At 35.8% G+C, this 13,750-nt stretch overlaps 1 long non-coding RNA gene across 2 annotated transcripts in view; it reads right to left on the bottom strand.

The window, feature by feature from the left end:
- LOC131382951 (uncharacterized) overlaps nucleotides 1–13,747 on the bottom strand; it is a 31,649-nt gene extending 17,902 nt beyond the window's left edge. For both annotated transcript variants that reach the window (XR_009212580.1, XR_009212579.1), the window contains exons 1-2: nucleotides 13,613–13,747; nucleotides 8,852–8,927 (exon numbers count right to left, since the gene is read on the bottom strand). This is a non-coding gene — a long non-coding RNA (uncharacterized LOC131382951). The remainder of the gene's footprint in view (nucleotides 1–8,851; nucleotides 8,928–13,612) is intronic.
- Between the last annotated feature and the right edge of the window lie 3 nt (nucleotides 13,748–13,750).

Consider the following 13,750-nt stretch of genomic DNA (forward strand, 5'->3'; position numbering starts at 1 on the left):
GAATAAATTAACAAATAAGGCCCACTTATCTACAAGAAACCTTGTTTATATAAAATTACATATAGATTAAAAGTAAATGGAAAAAATATATACCATGCTAACATTAATGAAAAGAAAGCTGGAATATCTATATTTCAGACAGAGGAGACTTCAAAGCATGAAAAGTTATCAAAGATAAAGAAAGGCATTACATAATGATAAAGGGGTCAGTATTCCAGGAAGACATAATAATTCTTAATATGTATGCACCTAACAACAGAGCATTAAACTTCATAAAGAAAAAATCATAAAACTGTAAGAATAGATAGATCAATCAACTATCATAGAGACTTTAAGACCCTTACATCAGAAACAGATACAGCAAGCAGAAGTTCAGAAAGAGCGTAGTTGAACTCAACAGCATCATCAACCAACTAGATATAATCAAATTCTATAGAATACTTTATCAAATAACAGCAGGAAACACATTCTTCTCAAACTTATATGGAACATTTACCAAAATAAGACCACATTCAGGGCCATAAAACACATCTTGACAAATGTAAAAAAGAGAAATAATACAATGTCTGCTCTCAGATTACAGTGTAGTTAGAATAAAAATGTCAATAACAGAAAGATAACTGAAATATCCCAAAATACGTGGTAATCAGACAATATACTCTAAATAACATGTGGGTCAAAAAATAAATCTCAAATATTTAAAAATTTTGAACTAAGTGAAAATGGGTATACAGCTTATCAAAATTTGTAGAATGCAGCAAGAACCATGCTTAGAGGAAAATTTATAGTATTAAATACATATATTAGAAAAGAAGAAAAATCCAAAATCAGAAATCCAGGGTTCCCCCTTAGGAAACTAAAATAATAAGAACAAATTAAACCCAAAATAAGCAGAAGAAAAGGAATAATAAGAATTAGAACAGAAACCAATGAAATTGAAAATAGGAAATCAATAGAGAAAATTAACAAAACCAAAAGCCCATTCTCTGAAACGATAAATAAAATTCATAAATCTCTACCCAGGCTAACTTAAGAGAGAGAGAGATAGAGAGAACACAAGTTACCAATATCAGACATGCAAGAAGGGACATTACTACAGCTCCTACAGACATAAAGAGCTAATAAAACACTATGAACAACTTTATGCTCACAAATATTATAATCTAGATGAAATGGACCAATTCCTTGAAAGATAATTTTTAAAAACTCACGCAATATTAAATAGACAATCTAAGTAAGCTTATGTCTCTTAAAGAAATTGAATAAATAATTAATAATCTTTACAACAGAAAGAACCATGCCAAAAGTGGCTCAGTGGTGAAGTCTACCAAACATTTATGAAAAATAAATATCAATTTTCTACAATCTCTTTTATAGAAGCAGAGGGAATAATTCCTATCTCATTATATGAGTTCAGCATTACCCTACTACTAAAACTAGACAAAGACATTACAAGAAAACTACAGATTAATAATATCTCTCATACACATAGGTACAAAAATTGTCACCAATATATTAACAAATAGTATTCAATAATATATAAAAATAATTATACACCACAAATTAAAGGAGTTTATCCCAGGTATGCAAGGCTGGTTCAATATTCTAAGATCAATTAATGTAATTGTCATATCAATTAACTAAAAAATTACATGATCAGTAGATGCAATATCAGTAGATGCATGAAAAGCATCAGACAAAATTCAACACCCTTCCATGATTTCTTTAAAAAGCATGGCGGGGGAGGGGTGAGTCAAATAGGAGTATAGGAGACCCTCCTTAACTTGATAAAGAATATCTACAAAAATCTTACAGCCAACATTGTATTTAATGGCAAGAAACTTGAAGCTTTCTCACTAAGAATGGCACCAAGGCAAGGATGCTTCCTCTTACCACTCATTTTCAACATTCTACTAGACGTTGTGGCTAATGTAATAAACCAAGAAAAATAAAATGAAAAGCACACTGATTGAGAAGGAAAAAATAAAACTGTCATTGTTATCAGATAACAGAATCATCTATGTAGAAAACCTAAAAGATACAAGGTTAATATACAAAAGTCAATATTATTATTACTAAAAATACAAAAATTATCCAGGCACGGTGGCATGCACCTGAAGTCCCAGCTACTTGGGAAGCTGAGGAAGGAGAATCACTTGAACCTGGGAGGTGGTGGCTGCAGTGAGCCAAGATCACACTAATGCACCCCAGCCTGGGCAACAGAGCAAGACTCCATCTCAAATAATAATAATAATAATAATCTTGATGAATTTTAATGAATTTAAATATCTTTTAAATTAGCATCTTCAAAAATGAAAACTTAGGCATAAGATGTACAAGATCTATATGAGTAAACCTACACAATTTCAATAAATAAAATCAAACAACTAAACAAATGGAGAAATATACTATGTTAATAAGAAGACTCAATAATGTCAAGAGGTTAGTTCTTCCCAACTTGATCAATAGATTCAATGAAATCCCAACAAGTTATTTTGTGGATATGGATACATATTTTAAAATTTGCCTGGGTGCAGTGGCTCATGCCTGTAATCCCAGCACTTTGGGAGGCCAAGGCAGGCGGATCATGAGGTCAGGATTTCGAGACCAGCCTGACCAACATGGTGAAACCCCATCTCTACTAAAAATACAAAAATTAGCCAGGGATAGTGGTGCGTGCCTGTAATCCCAGCTACTCAGGAGGCTGAGGCAAGAGAATTGCTTGAATCTGGGAGGTGGAGGTTGCAGGGAGCCGAGATCGCGCCATTGCACTCCAGCCTGGGTGATAGAGCGAGACTCCATCTCAAAAAAAAAAAAAATATTCTAAAATTTATATGAAGAAGCAAAAGATTCAGAATAGCCAAGACAGTATTAAACTATATTAAAGGAGAAGAGCAAAGTTAGAAGACCCACACTACTGACTTTAAGATTTACCACAAAGCTCAAGTAATCAAGATAGTGTAGCACTGGCAAATGAATAGACAAATAGATAAATGGAACAGAACAGAAAGCACAGAGATAGGCCCAAATAAATGTAGTCCATTGGTCTTTGACAAGCAAAGGCAATACAAGGGAGAAATGAGTCTTCAACAAATGGCACTAGAAAACTGGATATCCACATGCAAAAGGATGAATATACACCATCCTTCCAACCCTTCACAAAAAGTAACCCATAACGGATTACAGACCTAATTTAAAATTAAAACTGATGAAACTCCTAAAAGATAACAGGAGAAAACCTAGATGACATCAGATATGGAAATAACTTTTTAGGTACAACACCAAAGGCATGATCCATGAAAAAAAACAATAAGATGAACTTCATTAAAAGTTAAATCTTGTTCTCTGTGAAAGATACTATCAAAAAAATGAAAAGACAAACCACAGACTGGGAGAAAATATTATGAAAAGACACATCCAATAAAGGACTATTATCCAAAATTTACAAAGAAATATTAAAAACTCAAAAATAAGAAAACGAATACCCTGATTAAAAAGTGGGCAAAATACTTTAACAGGTACCTCACCAAATAATATGATACACAAATAGCAAATAAGCATTTGAAACTATGTTCCACATTATATAGCACCAAGGAAGTGTAAATGAAAACAACAATGAGCTATCACTCTATACCTTCAGAAGGTCAGCATCTGAAACACTGACAACAAATGCTGACATGGATGTGGAGCAACAGGAACTCTCAGTCATTGCTGGTGGAAATGCAAAATGGTACAGCCATTTCAGAAGACAATTTGGTGGTTTTTTACAAAACTAAACATAGACATATTCTTACCATATAATCCAGCAGTCATGTTCATTCAGATTTAATTAAAAGAATTGAAAACTTATGTTCATCCTAAAACTTGCACATGGACGTTTAAAGCAACTTTATTTATAATTGCCAAAACAAGCAACTGAGATATTCTTTAATAGGTGAACGGATATATAAACTGTGGTACATCCAAACAACAAAACATTATTCAGTGCTTTAAAAAAAGAAACAAACAAGGAAAAAATATATATACCAAGCCATGAACAGACCTGGAGGGACCTTAAAAGCATATTACTAAGTAAGATAATCCAATCTGAAAAGGCTATGAACTATATGATTCCAATAATAAGACATTCTGGAAAAGGACAAACTATGGAGACAGTAAAAAGATCAAGCTGGGCGCGGTGGCTTATGGCTGTAATACCAGCACTTTGGAGGCTGAGGCAAGAGAATCACTGGAACCCAGGAGTTTGAGACCAGCCTGGCCAATGTAGCAAGACCTTGTCTGTACTACAAAAAAAAAAAAAACCAACAAAATTAGCTGAGCGTGGTGGCACATGCTCGTAGTCCCAGCTATTTGGGAGGCTAAGGCAGCAGGATCACTTGAGCCCAGGAGTTAGAGGATACAGTGAGCTATGATCATGCCACTGCACTCCAGCCTGAGCAACAGAGCCAAACCTTGTCTCAAGTTAAAAAAAATAGAAGAAGTCAGTGGTTGCCAGCGGTTGAGTGAAGGGAAAGATGAATAGGTGGAACACAGAGGATTATTAAGGCAGTGGAAATACTCTGTATGATACTTGAATGATGGATACATACCATTATATATTTGCTCAAACCCATAGAATGAACACCACCAAGAGTGAGTAAAATATGGACTCTGGGTGAGTATAATATGTCAATGTAGGTTCATCAATTGTAACAAATGTACCACCCTGGTGAGGGTGATGTTGATAATTAAGGAGACTGTGGATAAGTCAGGGCAGGAGATATATGGGAAATCTCTCTAGCTTTCTCTTATTCTTAATTTTGATTTTGCTGTGAACCTAAAGTTTCTCTAAAAATTAGTCTTTAAATTGTTAAATTATATATATGTTTTATATAAGTTATATAACATATATTTTATATAAGTTATATAATATATATTTCTATATATTATATATTTTATATATATAATATATAATATATATGTGCACACACACACACATAAAGCAAAGGCTCTACAAATAGCTAAAACAATCTCAAAAGTGAATGAAGTGGAATACTGCACTCTACCTAATTGTAATTTAGCTACAATAAACAAGGTGAAGTGCTACTGGTGAAAGAGTAGACATACAGATCAATGGAACCAAATAGAAAACTCAGAATTAGACCCCTGTAAATATTACCAACTTATTTTTATAAAAATGAAAAAAATCAGTGGAGGAAAGGTGGCCTTTATAACAAATGATGCTGCAGTAATTGGGCAACAATGACCAAACAACAACAAAGAAACACCTTAACCAAAACCCTCACACATTATTCAAAAATTTTCTCAAAATGGATCATTAACTTATATGTAAAATATTTTAAAATGTAAAACTATAAATCTCTTAGAGAAAAACATAAAGGAAATTCTTCAGAATATATGGCAGAGCGAAGAGTTTCTAGTTTTGACACACAAGAAAAGATCATTAAAAATAAAAATTAATAAATTAGATCTCAGTAAAAACTTTTGTTATGCAAAAAATCCTGCTAAGAGGAATGAAAAATGAGCTATTGACTGGGAAAAAATATTTGCAAGCCACTAGTAAAAGATGTCTAGTATTAAGAAGATACATAAAACTCTCAAAAGTCAACAATAGAAAACAAACAATCCAATTAGAATGTAAGCAAAATACACTCAGACATTTCAACAGTGTATAGAGATGGCAATAATTAAATGGAAAGATATTTAAGATAATTAACCATCAGAGAAATGCACATCACAACCATGATTAAATATCACTGCACACATATCAAAATGGCTAAAATAAAAAATAGTGATCCCGGGAAATGCTGGCAAAGCTTCAGAGAAACTGGATCACTTACACATTGCTGATTAGAATGGAAAATGTTCACTGTCTCTTACAATGCTAAACATGCAACTACCTACAACTCAGCAATTGTACTCCTGAAGACATGAAGGCATATGTTTATGCACTGCTGGTGGAATTGCAAAACCTTTAGGACACTCTAAAAAAGTTTGGTAATTTCTTTAAAAAGTAAACAAGCAATTACTATGTGACCCAGCAATTGACCTCTTGGTCATTTATCCTAGGGAGATGAAAACTTATGTTTACATAAAAACTTATACATGAATATTCATAACAGCTTTATTTGTATTAGCCCAAACTGGAAACCACCTAACTATACTTCAATGGGTGAATGGTTACGCAAATTGTAGCACATCCACAGCATGGACTACTAATCAGCAATAGAAGAAAGCGCACTGCAGAGTTCACATAACTTGAGTGAATCCCCAGAGAATTAGGCAATGGAAAGAAAGTAAATTCCAAGAGTTATAGATTGTATGAGTCTATTTATATAAAAATGTTAAAATAGTAACATTTTAGAAATAGAGAAAAGATTGTAGCTTGTCAGGAATTAGGGAAGGGAGTGGAGAAGGTGGGAGAAGGAAGGTAGATATGGTTAGAAAAGGGCAACAGATGGGATCCTTGTGGTGATGGAACTATTCTGTATCTTAACTATGATGCTGAATACAGCAAACCTATCTACATGATGAAGTTGTATATGAGTTTAACGACTTTTTTTTTCCTACACAACAATCAACAAAAGAGCATTCCCAAACCTCTTTTAGACCTGTCAGGTTAGTTTGCTGACAGATATCTAGATGAACTTTCTTTTCCAAATAAGTTATTCTCTGTGAAAGCATTTTGAAACTGCTTATAATGTAGTATTAGGAAGATTGTTTCTCTGATACAAATATGGAATTTGTTCTCCATAATAGAATATTCAAACCTGTATATCTTGTTGTCTATTTCAATAGTTTTAGCGATCATCTTTTTTTTCACATTTATTACGTTTACTCTGCTGGAAAATACCTTCACACTTACAAGGATCCAAGTGTCCTTCAGAGTTCTCCTTAACAAACATGTCCGTACCATCAAAATGTTCCTAAAAAATGTTGTCGGCATATGACATTGAACTAGATAAATATTTCCAAGAGGATGTACTAGTTAGTAGATTATTTTGTTAATACTAAATTAGGATGCTTTTTCTCTGTAAATGTTTTTCTTTGCAAAATATTTAAAAGCATCTACCCTGGCCAAGGCACTGGTAGGAGATAGAGATGTGGAGAGTAGATAAAGAAATAAACCAAGAAAGGATCTCTTCCTTAATTAACTCACAGTTTAATAGTGGGGATAATGATCGTAAATATATAATTATAATAATACAATCATCATCGTGCTCAATAGCTACAAAAAAGACTGTATCCCACTTTCTCATTATCCCTGGTCCCTTCCCTGTGGACTGCGCAGTGTGCTTTACTAGTTAACAGAAAGGAAAAGTTGCTTATGGATTTCTTAACCAACTCTATGCATTAAGAAAATACACTGATGATTAGTAATTCTGTTTGCCTGCACTCATGCCTGACCCATTCTCCACCTATCTTTGATCTACTTTGTGTCCACCCGGGACTGACCTTGAAGCCAACCTTGACATCTCTGGGCTCCCATCCCTGGGGCTTTTAATTGGTGTTAATAAGGCAGCAGAAGGCACTGGTAGGAGATCAGAGCTAATGAGGAGAAAGATTTCAGGGTGACGCCCCCCCCCCACAGAACACACACACATACACACACACACATACTCATTCCTCCTTGTCTAAGCACAATGAATCTGGTAATTGTTTTGACACTGTGTCTACTAGAATTGGGCTCAGCCTTCTTTCCACAACTTCAGCTTTCAGTTCTCAACTGAATCTGGTAACTCTATGTCCTGTCCTTGCCCTTCAGGTAGACGGTGATAATGGCTTCTTGCTCTGATTAGTTCCAGGATAACTCGGTAGCACTTGGTGGTTTCCTTAAACTTGTCCATCCCTCTGAAATAGTCCCTTCCTCAGATTGCCTTCAACATCCCAGTTAAATGTACTTACTATTTTCTGGTAGGACCTAATCAATACACCTGGGATTATACCTGTAATACGAAATTGGAAAGGAAAAGTGATAAATGGCATATGGATATGGATTAGAGAACTGCTCAGGTTCAGTGGAGTAAGACATCTTTTCTAGCTAGCAGATTAGAGTGAACTTCATGGATGAGAGGCAGTCAAGAAAGACAAAGGTTAATTCTCTACCTTTCTAATGAGAAATATGGGGTTTTCTCCTGTGCGTGCATGCATAGATTTGACCTATGAAGAAAGAAAAAAAAAAGAAAACAAAACAGAATATTGCTCCTGGAAAGAACAACTAACTATGAGTTACAGAGTTTGCCTTTCTGATGAACCTGTGAAATGTCAGCATCTCTCTCCATGTGAGCCTGATTGGAATGCTCCTGTTGAAATGTCATGGGGCCAGCTGCATCCACAGTGGGAGGTGGCATGGCCTTAGCTGGGACTGTGCAGGGCTTCAGCAGCACCATGTGCAGAGGAAAGCCACTGTGAGCTCAAATAGAGAAGCAAATATACCCTCCTTTCTCTCTCTGCATCTCCTCACCCTTATTTCTCCTGTAACCCTGCATCTCGGCCTCTCATGAACAGCATATATTTTGCAAACAGCATGAGAGTAGTGGGAGGGGTGGGGAGACTTTTCCCTTTTTAAAGATCAAAACATTTTGCTCCTACTAAGAGGAATTAAAATGATATTTAAAAGGAGTTAGCACAATGGTCAGGAAGAATTGCATCACACCACAGAGTTATATGGGCTATTGGTCGTTCCTCTTATTTTAATTTCCTGGCTCTGGCAAGCTCCAGGGCTGAGGCCCCATTCAGACTCAAATCATGGTAATTCCACAAACACCTGGAGAGAAAACAGGAAGTAAAAATCTCAAATAACTGTTCCCAGGAGAGCTGTGGCCCTCTGGCCCTCCTTCCATTTTCTTACCTCTTGCTCTCTCTTTTCTCTTCCCTTCTTCTTTCTCTTTCCATCCACAATTCCTTCCCTCTTTCTTTTTTTCAGTCTGTTTATATAGGAATAGGAGAGGGGAATTACAGTCATTATTTAAAATGTACCTTGGATGGTAATCAAAGCTAGAATTATTTCTAATGAGATATTGGAAGAAATAGTACAAAACAACTAAATTGCTCTATAAAATTTAAAATGTTAAGGCAGTCTTACTTGGGCCTGGGTTGCTGAAGCCCTAAGACATTAAGGCATCTGAAGCTGTAGAAAAGGTCCCCATCATCCCATTTTCAAAGAAATTTGGGACCACGGCTGTAATGAGGTCATATAATGGATTTGTGTGGCTCTTTTCCTTGTGTGTTCTCTACCTTCAAATTGGTTACTTTACAGGTGGAACCATTAGATCAAAGAATGTGTATTAACTGAGTCACCACCTCCAGGAAGCCTTGCCTGATGCCTCTTCCTCATCCGGGGACATCTGTTATATTGCATGTCAACCTCTATGGCAACTTGCCTGTTTGCTCACTTTCCTTTGTACTTTTGCTCACTTTGTCATTTGTACTTCAGCCAAGTGAAACTATTATAGTTCCCTTATTAGGCCGGCTCCCACCACCTCCCTGTTATCCCGCCCCGCCCCCCTCCTTAGAAAGCCCTTCTCCTCCCCACTTCCTTAATTGGCCATCTCGTTTTTGCCTGTTGAAGTTCTCACCCTTAGCTCAAGCTCCTCTTCCCACTGTTTCCTGGCCCCACTGTGATAGGGCTTCCCTGCAACCACGGATCATGTTCTCTGTACAACTCCCAATGCTTATTGCACTGGGCTGTAAATAAGACTTGGTCTGTCTGTCTCTCCTCACCCTCCATCCTCCAACCACACACATGCAACCACTCAAAATGATTTGACAGTGAGTCAGCACTGCACATTGCTTGGAAGGGAGATATTGCCCAACATGTGTTAACCAAATAAATGAATGAATAACCCAGCCAAGAAAGGAGAGCAAAGACTTCAATTTTGTCTTCAGTATTGGTTTGTTGCACTGTGTTCTCATCATAATGTTAATATATGGTCATTATATTAAAAATAGTAATTACTATAGTAGGTATTATTCCCCACCCTCGCTTATCTTTATCAATTAGGAAGGCAAGACAGAGCCTCATTGTTTACATTTGTATTTTTATTATAAGTGAGATTAATTTTTTTCTCTGAAATTTAATGTCCATCTGTAGTTTCTACTGAACGATCTACTGGTTTTTTAATCCATTTTTATTGGAGTATTCAATCTGTTGATTATTCATGTATGAAAATTCTTCCTATACAAAATTAATAACTTTTTATCACATTTTCAAATAGCTTTTAAAGCTTACTTTGTTCCTTTCATTTTTTGTTTATTTTTGCCTGGTTAGTGAGACATAAATATTTTTAACTGTTGGTAGGCAAATATATCAATATTTTTAATATGATTTCTGCCTTTGAATTTATTTATAGAAAGGTTTTCTTTTTTATTTGTTTCATTTTTAGATTTCATTTTTTAATCTTTCTGGAATTTATTTTGGTAGAGAGTATATAATTTCTCCACAGAAATAACTAATTGTCTCAGCATGATTTGTTGAATAATTCATAATTTCTCCTTTATCTGAAATGTCACACTTATCAGATGCTAATAAACATTTTAGTTTATATACATACATGAGGTCATTGCTTGCCTATCAAAATCTGGTTTTAAATGTTTATTTATATACATGAGGTCATTGCTGGCCTATCAAAATCTGGTTCCATTGAAAGAGATATTTTTCCTTCAACACAGCACTGTAAGAATTCAGGTTTTTTTTTAAGATTATTTTATCTTACAAGACATTTTCATATTTGGCAATGTAAGTCATATTTTACCTTCTCCCTCTTGTCTCCCATTTATTCTTCTAATTAATTTCTTAACCTATTCTCCAAGATTTACCCTTGATATGAAATATAGGATATGTTTTGAAATTCCAAAACAAAAAAGTTATATAAAATGTTGATTGAAATAAAATAAATGCTTTAAATGAACTGAAAAACATAACACTATTATACTTCTGAGTACATTTTAAAAGCTATTTACAGTATATACCTGATAAAGTTTATTCCAATATATGGGATATTCTCTGCAGATTTTATGAAAGGGGCCTCTTCTCCCCCATATTAATTTTCTATTGCTGCTGTAACAAATTACCAGAAACGTAATAACTTAAACCAAATTTATTCTTATGGTCATGGAGGTCACAGTCCAAAATGGTTTTCACTGGTGTATTAATCAAGGTTCTCTAGAGGGACAGGACTAATAGGATAGATGTATATATGAAAAGGGAGTTTATTAAGGAGCATTGACTCACACAAACACAGGGTGAAGTCCCACAATAGGCCATCTGCAAGCTGAGGAGCAAGGAAGCCAGTCTGAGTCCCAAAACCTCAAAAGTAGGGAAGCCGACAGTGCAGCCTGCAGTCAGTGCACGAAGGTCCAAGAGTCCCAAAGCTGAAGAACTTGGAGTTCAATGTTCGAGGGCAGGAAGCATCCAGCACGGGAGAAAGATAGAGGCAGGATGGCTAAGCCTCTCTGGTCTTTCCACATTCTTCTGCCTGCTTTTAGTCTAGCCATGCTGGCAGCTGGTTAGATGGTGCCCATTCAGGTTGAGGTTGGGTCTGTTTTTCCCAGTTCACTGACTCAAATGTTAATCTCTTTTGTCGACACCCCCACAGAGACACCGAGGAACAATACTTTGCAACCTTTGATCCAATCAAGTTGACACTCAATATTAACCATCACAACTGGCATGAAGTGCCATGGCCCCTCTGAAGGCTCCAGGGGAAGATCCCTTTCCTAGCCTTTTCCGGGTTCTTGAGCTGCAATTTTTGCATTGCTGGTCTCACATGGCCACTTCCTCTGTCTTCAAAGTCAGTGAGATTGCATTTTAAAATCTCTGTCTCTGTCTTCCTGCTCCTGTCATCACATCATCTTCTATAGTAAACTCTCCTTCTGCTTCCCTCTTATAAGAACATTTAGAATTACATTTAGTGCCCACGTAGATAATCCAGGATAATCTCCTTGTTTTAATATTTCTAATTTAATCTTACATGCAAAATCTCTTTTGTCATATAAGGTAACAATAATAGGTTCTAGGGATTAGTACCTGGGTATCTTTGGGGTCATTATTCAACCTACCACCAACACCCAGTACTTATGACTTGAAGTACGTTTAAATTTAGTCTAATGGTTTTCTAGATAGATGATTAAAGGAACTAGAAATACTGAAAGATTTTGTCTCCCTTAAGAAATTAAACTTTTTATTTTCCCTATCATATTTTATGAGGTATAACTTTAAGAAAAATAAGTAATACAGATAATAGTGGGTATCTTTTCTTACTCTTGATTTTAATGGAAATTCCTCAAGTGTTTCACCAAAAGGTTATAATTTTTCAAAACCATTTAAACTTTCATTTTATTGATGATGTATTATTGCATTCTCATTTTAAAATAAAAGGATTAGAAATGAACTCAGATTGAAATTTTCAGATGCATTGCTCTTCACTGACCCTCTGCCTTGATTTCTATAATATTGTACTTTTGAAAAGCCAGAAAAATTACCTATTGTTTTTGTGTGGCCAGAACTCATCCTCTGACTCATTCTTTGAAAATATCTAGTGCCCCGTTCTTATGCACCATTCACTCTGTTAGGTCTTAAAAATGTCAAGGAAAACAAAACCACTAGAGTCAGAAGAAGAGGTGGTCATCTGTTTGGGCACGGTGGCTCACACCTGTAATTCCAGCACTTTGGGAGGCCAAGGCAGGTGGATCATGAGGTCAGGAGTTCGAGACCAGCCTGTCCAACATGGTGAAACCCCGTCTCTACTAAAAATACAATACAAAAATCAGCCTGGCGCAGTGGTGGGCTCCTGTAATCCCAGCTACTAGGGAGGCTGAGGCAGGCGAATCACTTGAACCCGGGAGGTGGAGGTTGCAGTGAGCCGAGATCTCACCACTGCACTCTAGCCTCGGCGACAGAGCAAGACTCCATCTCAAAAAAGAAAAAAAAAAAAAGGTGGTCATCAACAGATAAATGCCCATTATTAATAAATTGTGTTCGATGTTATGAAAGTAAAAACAGTTCATTAAAATAAATGGAAAAACAGAGAAGTGGGATGACAAAGTGACAAAGCAGATCATATACAGAATTGTGTATTTTGTTTTTCAAGGCATAAAGCCAGCATAGATTAAGACAAGGCCTCTGGACAACAGAGGATAAAAATTTACGTCATTTTTCCATGCTTATGGAGAAAAATAGACTTTGCTAGACAACTGTGAAAATTATTCTAATTTTATAGTTAAAAATCTTTTGGGAAAGGATCTATTTTTGAGAAAGTCTTGGGCTCGTCTCTTCTGTTTAGTTCCATGGCAAGAATGACATTAGATCAACAAAAACATTTTCAGTATTGTGGTACTCCACCACTCCAAAATGACTGTTACTGGGACAGAGGCTAGAAATAGAAAGACTGACTCCTTGTAAATAATGTATTTCTAGAATCAACTGTACTTGACCTTAATATTAGTTCCCCTTTATCCATAGTCTTGCCTTCCTTGGTTTCAGTTATCTGTAGTAAACTGCAGTCTAACAATAGTAAATGAGAGATTCCAGAAATAAACAATTCATGAGTTTGAAACTGCAAACCATTCTGAATAGTGTGATGAAATCTCATGTCACACTGCTTTATCTCACCTGGGATGTGAATTATCGCTTTGTCCAGTGCATCTATGCTGTATATGCCACCCACTCATTAGTCATCATCATCGCCTGCTCTTGACATCTAACCATCCATAAACATCATCATGGCTCTATCATCCAGGGTCACCAGAA

The sequence above is a fragment of the Hylobates moloch genome, unplaced genomic scaffold, assembly GCF_009828535.3.
Source record: "Hylobates moloch isolate HMO894 unplaced genomic scaffold, HMol_V3 SCAFFOLD_3, whole genome shotgun sequence".
Taxonomy (NCBI): Eukaryota; Metazoa; Chordata; class Mammalia; order Primates; family Hylobatidae; genus Hylobates; species Hylobates moloch.